Here is a 14,224-nt window from a genome sequence, read left to right on the forward strand (position 1 = left end):
CTCTCAATAACTTCATTTTCAGTTCATACAATTAAAGCAATGTTAGGTGCTCTTGACAAATGCAAGATCACAAATAATATTTGATAAATTTTTAATTTTGTGAAGCCTCTGCTGATCCAGCTGCTACTGGAGCTATTAATAGTATTTTTCCCCATTTCTTGATACCTTAGTTTTTTTATTATTGTGATAAACAATTAATAATATTTACCATTTTAACTTTGTCTTTTGTCTTTTTAGGGCCGCACCCGCAGCATATGGAGGCTCCCAGGCTAGGGGTCTAATTGGAGCTGTAGCTGCCGGCCTAAGCCACAGCCGCAGCAATACCAGATCTGAGCCCATGTCTGCAACCTGCACTGTAGCTCACGGCTTAACCACTGAGCGAGGCCAGGGATTGACCCCACAACCCCATGGTTCCTCGTTGGATTCATTTCCACTGTGCCACGATGAGAACTCCGCATTTTAACTATTTTTAAATGGACAGTGCAGAGTCATTATGTACAGTAGGTACATTCACAATGTTGTTCACCTGTCATCACTCTCCATCTCTAGAACTTTTTCATCATCCCAAATTGAGACTCTATGCATATTAAACGATAATTCCCCATTCTGCTTTTCTTCAGCCCCTGGCAACCACTGTTGTTCTTTTTGTCCTTATGAATTTCTCTGTACTGGTACCTGATAGAAATGGACTCATACAATATGTGTCTTTTTGTGTCGTTTCGCTGAGCATAATGTATTCAAGTTTCATCTCTGTTAAAGCATGTGTCAATACTCATTCCTGTGAGTAATGCTGCTATGAAATGAGTATAGCTTTTGGGGTCCCCGCTTTCAATTCTTTGGGGTACATACCTAGAATTGGATTTGCTTGATCCAATTCTATGTTTAATTTTCCGTTTAACTTTGAGGAATCATCATACTATTTTCCACAGTGGCTGTAGCAGTTACATTGACCCCAGCAATGCACAAGTGTTCCAGTTTCTCCACATTCTTATCAATGCTTGTTATTTACCATTTTTTTTTTTTTTTGGCAATGGCCATCCTAATGGTTATAAGGTAGTATCTCCTTGCCATTTTAATTTGCATTCTCTAATGATTAGTGATACTGAGCACCTTTTCACAAGCTTATTGGTCATTTGTATATCATCAGAAGTGTCTGTTCAAGTTCATCTTTGCCTAGTTTTTTTTCTCCCAGCTTTATGGAGGTACTGGAATATAACATGTAAATTAAAGGTGTACATCATGATGATTTGATGCTTACATATATTGTGCAAGGACTATACAGTAGAGTTGGTTAATGCCTCCATCACTTCACACCATTGCCATTCTTTTTTTGTGGTGAGAACGTTTAAGATCAGTTTTCTTAGCAACTCTCAAATATATAATAAAATATTGAGAACTCTAGTCTATATGCTGTCAATTACATCCTCAGAGTTTATTTATTTTATAACTGAAAAATTATACCCTTTAACTGATATCTCTCCAATTTCTCCAACCCTGAGCCCTTGGCAACCACTTTTCTATTCTCTGTTTCTATGAATTCGGCTTTTTTAGATTTCACATATAAGGGATATCGTAAAGTATTTGTCTTTCTCTATTTGACATTTCACTTAATATTAGGCCCCAAGGTCTATCTGTGTTGTTGCAAGTGGCAGAATTTCTTTTTCGTGGCTGCATAATATTCATATGTAGAGACACGCATGTGTGCACACACACAAACATATCTCACATTTTCTTTGTCCATTAATCTGTAGATGGACACTTAGGACAATTCCATGTACTGGCTATTGTGAATAATACTGCCATGAAAATGAGGATAAAGATATTTCTTTGATCATGATAATATTTCCCAGAAGATTGCTAGATCATATGGTAGTTCTGCTTCTAATCTTTTGAGGAAACTGCAGTTTTCCATAGTAGCTTAACCAATGTGTACACTCACCAACAGTGCACAGAGGTTCCCTTTTTTCTACATCCTTGGCCCACATTTATCTCTTGTCTTTTTGATGATGACCATTCTGACAGGTGTGAGTTGATACCTTTTTTTTTTTTTTTTTTTTTTTTTTGTCTTTTGTCTTTTTTGTTGTTGTTGTTACTGTTGCTATTTCTTGGGCCGCTCCTGCGGCATATGGAGGTTCCCATCGGAGCTGTAGCCACCGGCCTACGCCAGAGCCACAGCAATGCAGGATCCTAGCCGCATCTGCAACCTGCACCACAGCTCACGGCAACGCCGGATCGTTAACCCACTGAGCAAGGGCAGGGATCGAACCTGCAACCTCATGGTTCCTAGTCGGATTCGTTAACCACTGCGCCACGACGGGAGCTCCCTGAGTTGATATCTTATTGTACTTTTGATTTGCATTTCCAGATGATTAGTTACGTTGAGGACGTTTTCATATACCTGTTGGCAATCAATATGCTCTCTCTGGAGAAAAAATCTATTCAAGTTGTCCATTTTTTAATCTTATTATTTATTTATTTGTCTTTTTGCCATTTCTTGGGCTGCTCCCATGGCATATGGAGGTTCCCAGGCTAGGGGTCGAATTGGAGCCATAGCCGCTGGCCTACGCCAGAGCCACAGCAACACAGGATCTGAGCCACGTCTGCAACCTACACCACAGCTCATGGCGACACCGGATCCTTAAACCACCGAGCAAGGCCAGGGATCAAACCCGCAACCTTATGGTTCCTAATTGGATTCGTTAACCACTGAGTCACAACAGGATCTCCTAATCCGATTATTTAGGTGTTTTGTTGAGTTATATGAGATCCTTGTATATTTTTGATACTAACCCCTTATTAGATTACATGATTTGCAAATATTTTCTCCCATTTAGAAGGTTTGCTTTCATTTTGTTGATCATTTTTTTCTTTCTTCTTTTTTTTCCTTTTTTAGAGCCACATGTGTGACATAAGGACGTTTTCAGGCTAGGGGTCAAGTTGGAGCTGCTGGCCTACACCACAGCCACAACAGTGCCAGATCTGAGCTGTGTCTGCAACCTACACTGTAGCTCACAGAAATGCCAGATCCTTAACCCATCGAGAAAGGTCAGAGATCAAAACCACATCCTCATGGATACTAGTTGGGATTCATTGTCACTTACTTAGCCACAATGGGAAATCCTTGTTGATCATTTTCTTTGCTGTGCAGAATCTTTTTAATTTCATGTAGTCACACTTATTTTTGAATTTGTTGCCTTGGTCTTTGTGGTCAAAACCAAAAAAATCATCACCAAGACCAATGTCAAGGACCTACTGCCTGTGTTTTCTTCTAGGAGCTTTATGGTTTCAGGTCTTATGCTCAAGTCTTTAATCCATTTTGAGTTTATTTTTTCATTGTTTCACATATAGCTGTACAGCTTTCCATTGTACATTCTCGATTAGTTTGTCATAAACTAATTGGTCATGTATATTTGGGTTCATGTCTAGGCTCTCCATTCTGTTCCATTGACCTATGTGTCTTTTTTTATGTGATTACCATACTGTTTTAATTACTATAGCTTTGTATTATAGTTTGAACTTAGGAAGTGTGATGCCTCCAGCTCTTGTCTGCTATCTCAGGATTGGCTTTCAGGTCTGTAGTTCAATACAAATTTTGGGGTTGCTTGTACAATTTCTGTGTAAAATGCCATTGGAATTTGATAGGGATTTTAATGAATCTAGAGGTCTCTTTGCATAGTATGGACATTTTAACAACATTTATTCTTCTATGACCATGGAATATCTTTCCATTTATTTATGTCATGTTCAGTTTCCTTCATTAGTGTCATAAGTTTTAGCGTATAGGTCTTTTACTGCTTTGGTTAAATTTAATCCTAGGTATTTTATTCTTTTTGATGCAATTGTAAATGAGTTTGCTTTTTTAATTTCTTTAATAGGTTGTTATTAGTGTAAAGAAAGACAACATTTTTGTGTATATTGATTTTGGTATCCTACAACTTTACTGGTTTGTCCTTATTTTTTAAAATTTTATTGCAGTATAGTTTATTTACAATATTGTATTAGTTTCAAGTGTACAACAAAATGACTCAGTTATACAAATGTATCCACTCTTTTTTCCCATTAGGTTATTACAGAACATTAAGTAGAGCTCCCTTTGCTGTATAGTAGGTCCTCGATAGTGATCTATTTTATATACAGTAAGGTGTTTATGATAATCCCATCCTCCAAATTTATCCATCTCCCTCATGGTTTCCCCTTTGGTAACCTTAGGTTTGATTTCAAAATCTGAGTTTGAAATATAAATAAGTTCTTTGTATCATTTTTTATTTGATTCCACATTTAAGTGATATCATATAATATTGCTTTTTCTCTGATTTACTTCACTTATTATGATAATCTCTATACACATTGCTGCAAATGGCATTATTTCATTATTTTAAAATTTTTATTGTTTTGCTTTTTTTTTAAGGGCCACACCTATGGCATATGGAAGTTCCCAGCTAGGGATCAAATCAGAGCCACAGCTGCCAGCCTACACCACAGCCACAGCATCATAGGATCTGAGCTTCATCTGCAACCTACACCACAACTCACAGCAACACCAGATCCTTAACCCAGTGAGTGAGGCCAGGGATTGAACCTGCATCCTCATGGATTCTAGCTAGGTTCATTAACTGCTAAGCCATGAAGGGAACTCCTATTTTGTTATTTTTAACGGCTGATTAATATCACATTGTATATATGTATAACATCTTCTTTATCCATTCCTGCCTATAAAGGGGTATTTAGGTTTGCTTCCATGTCTTGGCTATTGTAAATAGCGCTGCAGTGAACACTGGGGTGCATGTATCTTTTTGATTTACGATTTTCTCCAGATATATGCCCAGAGTGGGATTGCTGAAGCATATGGTAGTTCTATATTTAACTTTTAAAGGAACCTCCATACCGTTTTCCATAGCGGTTGCACAAATTTATTTTCCCACCAACAGCATAGGAGGGTTCCCTTTTCTCCACACCCTCTCCAGCACTTAATGTTTGTAGACTTTTTTAATGACAACCATTCTGACTGGTGTGAGGTAATAGCTCATTGTAATTTTGATTTGCATTTCTCTGATAATTAGTGATGTTGAGCATCTTTTCATGTACCTTTTTGGCCATGTCTCTGTCTTCTTCAGAGAAATGTCTGTTTAGATCTTCTAACATGATTTTGTTTTCTCCTTCTTCTTTATGGCCACACTTGTGGCATATGGAAGTTCCTGGGCTAGGGGTCAAATTGGAGCTGCAGCTTCAGGCCTATACCACAGCCACAGCAATGTACAATCTGAGCCACATCTGCAGCTTACACTGAAGCTTGTGGAAATGCCAGATCCTTAATCCACTGAGCCAGGCTAGGGACCAAATTGGCATCCATATAGACACTATGTTGGGTTCTTAACCTGCTGAGCTGCAGCAGGAACTCCTGCTGACCATATTTTGATTGGGTTGCATGTTTTTAAGCATAAAGCTATGTGAGATGTTTGTATATTTTGGAAATTAACCCCTTCTCAATCGCTTCATTTGCAAAGATTTTCTCCCATTCTGTGTATTGTCATTTAGTATTTTTATGGTTTCCTTTGCCATACAGAAGCTTTTAAGTTATTAATTGGGTCCATTTGTTTATTTTTGTTTTTATTTTCATTAGGAGATGGATCTGAAAAGATACTGCTGTGGTTTATTTCATAGTGTTCTGCCTGTGTTTTTCTCTAAGAGTCTTACATTTAGGTCCTTAATCCACTTTGAGTTTATTTTTGTGTATGGTGTTAGAGAATGTTCTAGTTTGATTCCTTTACATGTCACTGTCCAGTTTTCCCAGCACCACTTATTGATATTTTCTCCATTATATATTCTTGTCTTCTTTGTCATAGATTAGTTGACTATAGGTGCATGGATTTACCTCTGGGCTTTCTGTCCTTTGCCTCTGACCTACTTTCTGTTTTGTGCCAATACTGTACTGTTTTGATGACTGTAGCATTATAGTATAATCTGAAGTTAGGGAGCCTGATTCCTCCAGTTCTGTTTTTCTTTTTCAAGATTGCATTGGCTATTTAAGAGTCTTCTGTGTTTCCATACAAATGAAAAAATTTGTTTTAGTTCTATGAAAAACACCATTGGTAATTTGATAGGGATTGCACTGAATGTGTAGATTGCCTTTGGTAGTATAGTTATTTTGACAATACTGATTCTTCCAATCCAAGAGTATGGTATGTCTTTTCATCTGTTTGCATCATCTTTGATTTCTTGCATCAGCATCTTACAGTTTTCAGAATACAAGCTTTATATCTCCTTGGTTAGGTTTATTCCTAGATAACGTATTGCTTTTTATGCAATATTAAATTGGGTTGCTTTCTTAACTCCATTTTCTTTTCTTTCTTTTCCTTCTTTCTTTGTTTTCTTTCTTTTTTTTTTTTTTTTTTTTTTTGATCTTTTTAGGGCTGCACCTGTAGCATATGGAGGTTCCCAGGCTAGGGATCCAGTTAGACTGTAGATGATGGTCTACACCACAGTCACAGCAACACCAGATCCAAGCTGTGTCTTCAACCTACACCACAGCTCATAGCAATGCCAGATCCTTAACCCACTGAACAACGCCAGGGACTGAACTTGCGCTTTCATGGATACTAGTCAGATTCATTTCCGCTGAGCCTCAATGGGAACTCCTTAACTCCTCTTTCAGATAATTGTTGTTAGCATATAGAAATGCCACAGTATTTCTATACATTAATTTTAAATCCTGCAACTTTACTGAAATCATTTATTCTAATTTCTTTTGGTGGTGTCTTTATAATTTTCTTTATTATAGAATTATATCATCTGCAAACAGTGACAGTTTTACTTCTTCTTTTCCAGTTTAGATTCCTTTGTTTTTCTGATTGCTATGGCTAGCAAATAATGGTGACAGTGGGCATCCTTACCTTGTTCCTAATCTTAGCAGAAATACTTTCTGCTTTTCTGGACTTGTTAGTTGTAACAGGTGTGTGTGTGTGTGTGTGTGTGTGTGTGTGTGTGTGTAGTCTCTAAGTATTTCTATATATAATATCATATCATCTGCTAATAGTGACAGTTTTGCTTCCTCCTTTCCAATTTGGATGCCATTTATTTCATTTCTTGCCTAACTGCTCTGGCTTGGGCTTCCAATACTATGTACTACATAAAAGTGGTAAGAGTAGGCATTCTTGTCTTGTTCTTAATTTTAGAGGAAAAGTTTCAGCTTTTCTCCATTGAGTATGATGTTAGCTGTTGGTTTGTCACATGTGGTCTTTATTATGTTGAGCTATGTTCTCTCTGTACCCACTTGGTTGAGATATTTTTTTTTAATTCTTCTTTTTTGGCCGCCCTGTGGCATATGGAGTTCCAGGGCCGGGAATCAGATCTGAGCCACAGTTGCAACCTAAGCCAAATACCAGATCTTTAACCCTCTGTGCCAGGCGGGGCACAGCACTATTTATTTAGGAAGCTGGCTGTTTCCCATTGTATATACTTGCCTCCTTTTGTTGTAGGTAATTAACCATTTAATGTGGGTTTACTACCTACTTTTGTTGTAGGTAATTAACCATTTAATGTGGGTTTACTTCTCTATTTTGTTTCACTAATCTATGTATCTGTTTTTGTGCCAGTATCATACTATTTTCGTTTCTGTATGTATGTAGCATAGTTTGAAATCAGGGACCATGTTTCCAGTTTTGTTCTTTATCAAAGATTATTTTGCTTACTTGAGATCTGTTCCCATATAAATTTTAGAGCTCTTTGGTCCAGGTCTGTGAAAAATGCCCTTAATATTTTGATAGGAATTGCATTGAATCTGTATATTGCCTTGGGGAGTATGGTTATTTTAAGCAATATTATTCTCCAAGTCTATGAGCATTTGCTCATGTTGTTTTCAATTTCTTTCATTATTGTATGATAGTGTTCTGAGTACAAGCCTTGTATCTCCTTGGTTAGATTTCCTTCTAGGTATTTTATTCTTTTTTATGCAGTTATAATAAATTGGACTCTTTTCTTAACTCCTCTTTCTGATAATTGTTGGTGGTGTATAGAAATGCCACAGATTTCTGAAGGTCCCATTGTGGCTCAGTGGGTAACAAACTTGACTAGTATCCATGAGGATTCTGGTTCAGTCCCTGGCCTCTCTCAGTGGGTTAAGGATCCAGCATTGCCATGAGCTGTGGTGTAGCTCGCAGGCATGGTTCACATCCAGTGTGGCTGTGGCTGTGGCATAGGGCGGCAGTTGCAGCTCTAATTCAACCCCTAGCTTGGGAACTTCTATATGCTGCAGGTGTAGCCCTAAAAAACAAAAAGAAATGCCACAGATGTATGTATATGAATTTTATATCCTACGACATTACTGAATTCATTTATCCTAATTTCTCTTGGTGGTGTCTTTAGGATTTTCTATGTTATAGTATCATATCATCTGAAAACGGTAACAATTTTACTTCTTCTTTTCCAATTTGGATTCCTTTTCTTTCTTTTCCTTTTTCTGATTGCTGTGGCTAGCAATTTCCAATACTATATTGAATAAAAATGGTGAGAGTGGACATCCTTATCTGGTTCCTGATCTTAGAGGAAATGCTTTCAGCTCTAAGTTTGTCACACACAGCCTTTATTGTGTTGAGGTATGTTCCCTCTGTACTCACTTTGTTGACAGTTTTTGTTTGTTTGCTTGTTTTGTCACACTCATAGCATGCAGAGTCTCCAGGCCAGGGATTGAGCAACCTGACCTGCTTCAGTGACAATGCCGGATACTTAACCCACCAGGCCACTAGGGAACTCTGAGAGGTTTTTATAAATCATAAATACATGTAAATTTTTTAGGGGCTTTTTTTTTGCATCACTGAGATGATCATATGATGTCTATTCTTTAATGTGGCAAATCACATTTATTCATTTTTGTTGATATTGAACCACCCATCCTCGCATTTCTGGAATAAATGTTACTTGGTCATGGTGGATGAGCCTTCCGTGTTTCTGTTTTTTTTTTTTTTTTTTTGCTTTTTAGGGCTGCGCCTGCAGCATGTGGAAGTTCCCAGGCTAGGGGTCAAATTGGATCTGCAGCTGCCAGCCTATGACACAGCAATGCAGGATCCAAGCCACATCTGCAACCTACACCATAGCTCACGGCAACGCTAGATTCCCAACCCACAGAGCAAGGCCAAGGATCGAATCCGAATTCTCATGGATACTGGTCAGATTCTTTGCACTGCGCCACAATGAGAACTCCCCCTTTTTGTGTATTGTTGAATTTGGTTTGCCAATATTTCATTGAGAGTTTTGTATCTATGTTCATCAGTCATAGTGGCCTGTAATTTTCTTTTTTGGGGGGTGTCTTCATCTGGTTTTGGTATCAGGGAGATGCTGGCCTCATAGGATGAGTATGGAAGTGCTTCTTCCTCTTCGATTTTTTGTAATAGGTTAAGAAGGACAGGTGTTTAATTCTTCTTTAAATATTTGGTAAAATTTACCTGTGAAGCTGTCTGGTCCTGGACTTTTGTTAGTTTTTTTTTTTTAATTACTGGTTTATGTTCATTATTGGAAATCTGTCTCTTCATATTTTGTTTCTTCCTGATTCAGTCTTGGAGATTGTATGATTCTAAGAAGTGATCTATTTTTCTTGATTGTCTATTTTATTGGCATATAATTTTTTGTAGTAGTCTCTTTTGAACCTCTGTATTTGGTTATAACTTCTTTCATTTCTGATTTTACTTATTTGGGCCTCACTCTTTTTTTCTTGATTAAGTTTGGATAAAGGTTTATCAGTTTTGCTTATCTTTTGAAATAATTAGCTCTTAGTTTCAGTGATATTTCTTATATTTTTTTGGCTACACCCATGGCATGTGGAAGTTCTGGAGCCAGGAATTGAACCCATGCCACAGCAGTGACAATGTCAGATCCTTAACTTGTGGAGCCATCCGGGAACTCTATTTTCTTATTTTTTTTAGTCTCTAATTTATTTCTTCTTTGATATTTATTATTTCTTTCCTCCTACTAACTTTGAATTTTGTTTTTTCTTCTTTTTCTAGTTCATTTAGGTGTAAGGTTAGAGTGCTAACTGGAGATTTTTCTTGTTTCCTGAGGTAGAAGTGTACTGCTATAACTGCCCTTATGGAACTGCTTTTGCTGTATCCCGTAGATTTTTGGTTTATTGTTTCTACTTTGATTTATCTCCAAGTATTTTCTTCAGTCACACATTGGGTGTTTAATAGCATATTTTTAATCCTCCACATGTATATTTTTTGCAATTTTTTTCTTGTAGTTAATTTCCAGGATCAGTGTTGTGTTCAGAAATGATGCTTGATATGATTTGAATTTTCTTAAATTTGCTGATACTTTTTTGTGGTCTAGTATGTGATCTATCCTGGATAATGTTCCATGCCCATTTGAAAAGAAAGTATATTTTGCTGCTTTGTGAAGGAATGTTCTGTATATACATCTATGTGTTAGTATCGCTTTCTCCCTTTATGTTTTTAAATAATTTTTTAATATATTAAGGTTCTCTTATGTTGAGTACATATAAATTTACAATTGTTATATCTTCTTGCAGAATTTGTCCCTTTATCAATATGTAATATACTTTATCTTCTGTTATATTCTTTTTTGTTATTGTTGTCTTTTTATGACTGTACCTGCAGCATATGGAGGTTCCCAGGCTAGGGGTCGAATTGGAGCTACAACTGCTGGCCTATGCCATAACCATAGCAACACCAGATCTGAGCCACATCTCAAGGCGCAGATCTGGCAACTCTGGATCCTTAACCCACCAAGTGAGGCCAGGGATCAAATCTAGTCAGATTCATTTCTACTGAGCCATGATGGGAACTCCTGTCTCCTGTTAAATTCTTTGTTTTAAAGTCTATTTTGTGGAGTTCCTGTGTGGCACAATGGGATTAGCAGCCTCTCTGCAGCACCAGGATGAAAGCTTAATCCCCAGCTTGGCACAGTGGGTTAAAGGATCTGATATTGGTGCAGCTGTAGCATAGGTTGCAACTGTGGCGTGGATCTGATCCCTGGCCTAGGAAATCCATATGCTGAGGGGCAGCCAAAAAAGAAAGAAAAAGTCTATTTTCTCCCATATAAATATTGATACCCCAGAGTTCTTTACATTTACATGGAATATCTTTTTCTATCCCCCTCACTTTCAGTCCCTGTGTCTTCAGATCTGAAATGAGTCACCAGGCAAATATATATGTGTTTTTGTTTTCGTATCTGTTCTGCCACTGTTTTTGTATTGGACATTTAGTCCATTTACTTTAAAAATAATTATTATTTTTATGTACTTATTGCCATTTTGTTAATTGTTTTCCAGTCATTTTTGTATTTCTCTTTTGTTCCTTTCTTCTTCTGTTGCTTGTATGATTTGACTATCTTTTGTATTATTTTTGGATTCTTTCTTTTTTGTGTGTGTCTGTTATAGATTTTTGGTTTGTGGTTATCATGAAGTTCAAATATAATAATATAACTATATATATAAACATATATATGGTTAAGTTCAAACACATTCTAACAACCCTGCATTTTTACTCCCCTTTCCCCCAGCACACATATTTAAGGTTTTTGTCATAATATTTAACATCTAATTGTTTTGTGTATTGTTTACTGTGGATAGAGATGATTTTACTACTTATTGTGGTCTTTTAATCATTCTACTACCTTTGTAAGTGGTTGATCTACTACCTTTACTGTATATTTGCCTTTACCAATGAGATTTTGTAATTGCCATATTTCCAGTTGTGGTCTTTTCTTTTCTACTTAAAGAAGTCCCTTTAACATTTTGTAAAGCTTTTGCTTTCCTATAAGACTCATTATCACTCCTACAAATCTGAATAATAGCCTTGTTGGGTAGAGTATTCTGGGTTGTAGGTTTTCCCTTTCATCACTTTGAAGTTAACATTCCAGTCCCTCTGGCCTGCAAGATTCTGATAAAAACTCAGCCCATAATCTTATGGGAGTTCCTTTATACACCAGTTGCTTTTCTGTTGCTGCTTTTAAGGTTCTCTCTTTATCTTTAATTTCTCCAATTTTAATAAAAATGTGTCTTGAAGTGGATCTCTTTGGGTTCATCTTGTTTGGCACTGCGTGCTTCCTGGACCTGGATGTTTGGTTCCTTTCCCAGGTTAGGGAAGTTTTCAGAATTTCTTTCTTTCTCTCTTTCTCTCTCTCTCTCTCTCTCTCTCTCTTTTTTTTTTTTTTTCTTTTTTTGGTCTTTTTAAGGCCACATTCGTGGCATGTGGATGTTCCCAGACTAGGGGTCTAACTGAGGCTGTAGCCGCCAGCCTATACCACAGCCATAGAAATGCCAGATCCGAGCTGCACCTTTGACCTACACCACATCTCACAACAATGCCGGATCCTTAACCCACTGAGCGAGCCCAGGGCTCAAACCTGCACCCTCATGGTTCCTAGTCGAATGTGTTTCCGCTGCACCATGATGGGAACTCCGTCTTTATTTCTCTTTTGCTTTCGCTCTTTCTCCTTCTTTGGCCACACCTGTGACACATGGATTTCCAGGGCTAGGGATCAAATTGGAGCTGCAGCTGCCAGTCTATGCTACAGCAACAGCACCATGGGATCCAAGCCACATCTGCAACCTGTGCCACAGTTTGGGGCAATTCCAGATCCTTAACCCACTGAGTGGAACCAGGGATCAAACCTGCATCCTCATGAATACCATGTCAGGTTCTTAACCTGCTGAGCCACAACTGGAAATCCCATATATTATTTCTTCACATGATTTATCTACCTCTTTTTCTATCTGTTCTTCCTTCTCTTTGATTTTTTGGAAGAGTTTGAAAAGGATTGACATAAATCATTAAATATTTGGTAGAATTCACCAATGAAGCTATCTGGTCCTGGACTTTTGTTATTGGGAAGTTTTTGATTAATTATTCAGTCTCTAACTAGTAACCTTTTTTTTCATATTTTCTACTTTTTCCTGATTCATTTTTGGTAGATGATGTTTTAAGAATTTATCCAGAGTTCCTGTCATGGCACAGCAGAAACGAATCCAACTAGGAACCATGAAGTTGTGGGTTTGATCCCTGGCTTGCTCAGTGGGTTAAGGATCCGGTGTTGCTGTGAGCTGTGGTGTAGGTCACAGACGTGGCTCGGATCCCACATTGCTGTAGCTCTGGCATAGACCAGCAGCTATAGCTCCAATTAGACCCCTAGCCTGGGAACCTCCATATGCCATGAGTGCAGCCCTAAAAAGACACACATACACACACAAAAAGAATTTATCCATTTCTTCTAGGTTGTCCAATTTGTTGGTGAATAACTGTTTGTAGTAGTCTCTTATGATCCTTTATATTTTTATGGTATAATTTGTAAATCTCTTTCATTTCTAATTTTGAATGCTCTCTTTTTTTTTAATAGATGCTAAAGGCTTGCCAACTGTTATTTTTTTAATAAAACTTAATTTTATTGATTTTTCCTTAGTCTTCCTAGACTCTGTTTCATTCATTTTCATTCTGATCTTTATTTCTTTCCTTCTCCTAACTTTGGGCTTTGTTCTCTTTCTAGTTTCTTGAAGTGTAAAGTTACTTATTTGAGATCTATCTTACTTTTTTTTTTTTTTTTTATCTTTTTGCTATTTCTTTGGGCCGCTCCTACGGCATATGGAGGTTCCCAGGCTAGGGGTCGAATCAGAGCTGTAGCCACTGGCCTACACCAGAGCCACAGCAACACGGGATCCGAGCCGCGTCTGCAACCTACACCACAGCTCACGGCAACGCCGGATTGTTAACCCACTGAGCAAGGGCAGGGACCAAACCTGCAACTTCATGGTTCCTAGTCGGATTCATTAACCACTGTGTCACAATGGGAACTCCCCTATCTTACTTCTTAAAGTAGATGTTGATAACTATGAACTTCCCTCTTAGATCTGCTTTTGCTGCATTCCATAGTTCTGGTATGCTGTATATCCATTTTCACTTGTGTAAGAAATTTTTTATTTCTCTTTTGATTTACTCCAAACCCACTGGTTGTTCAATAACATGTTTAATCCCCATATATTTATGAATTTTGCATATTCTTGTAATTGATTTCTCATTATACCATTCATGTCAGCAAAGATGCTTGATCTGATTCCAATATTCTTAAAATTACTGACTTATTTTTTGGCCTAATATATGATTTATCCCAGATATGTGCACTTCGAAGAAAATAGACATTGTTAGTTTGGGATGGAATGTTCTGTATATGTCTTTTAAGTTCATTTGGTCATTTTAGGGTGAAGATCTGTTCATGTTAAACA

Source organism: Sus scrofa, chromosome 14 (genome assembly GCF_000003025.6).
Source record: "Sus scrofa isolate TJ Tabasco breed Duroc chromosome 14, Sscrofa11.1, whole genome shotgun sequence".
Taxonomy (NCBI): domain Eukaryota; kingdom Metazoa; phylum Chordata; class Mammalia; order Artiodactyla; family Suidae; genus Sus; species Sus scrofa.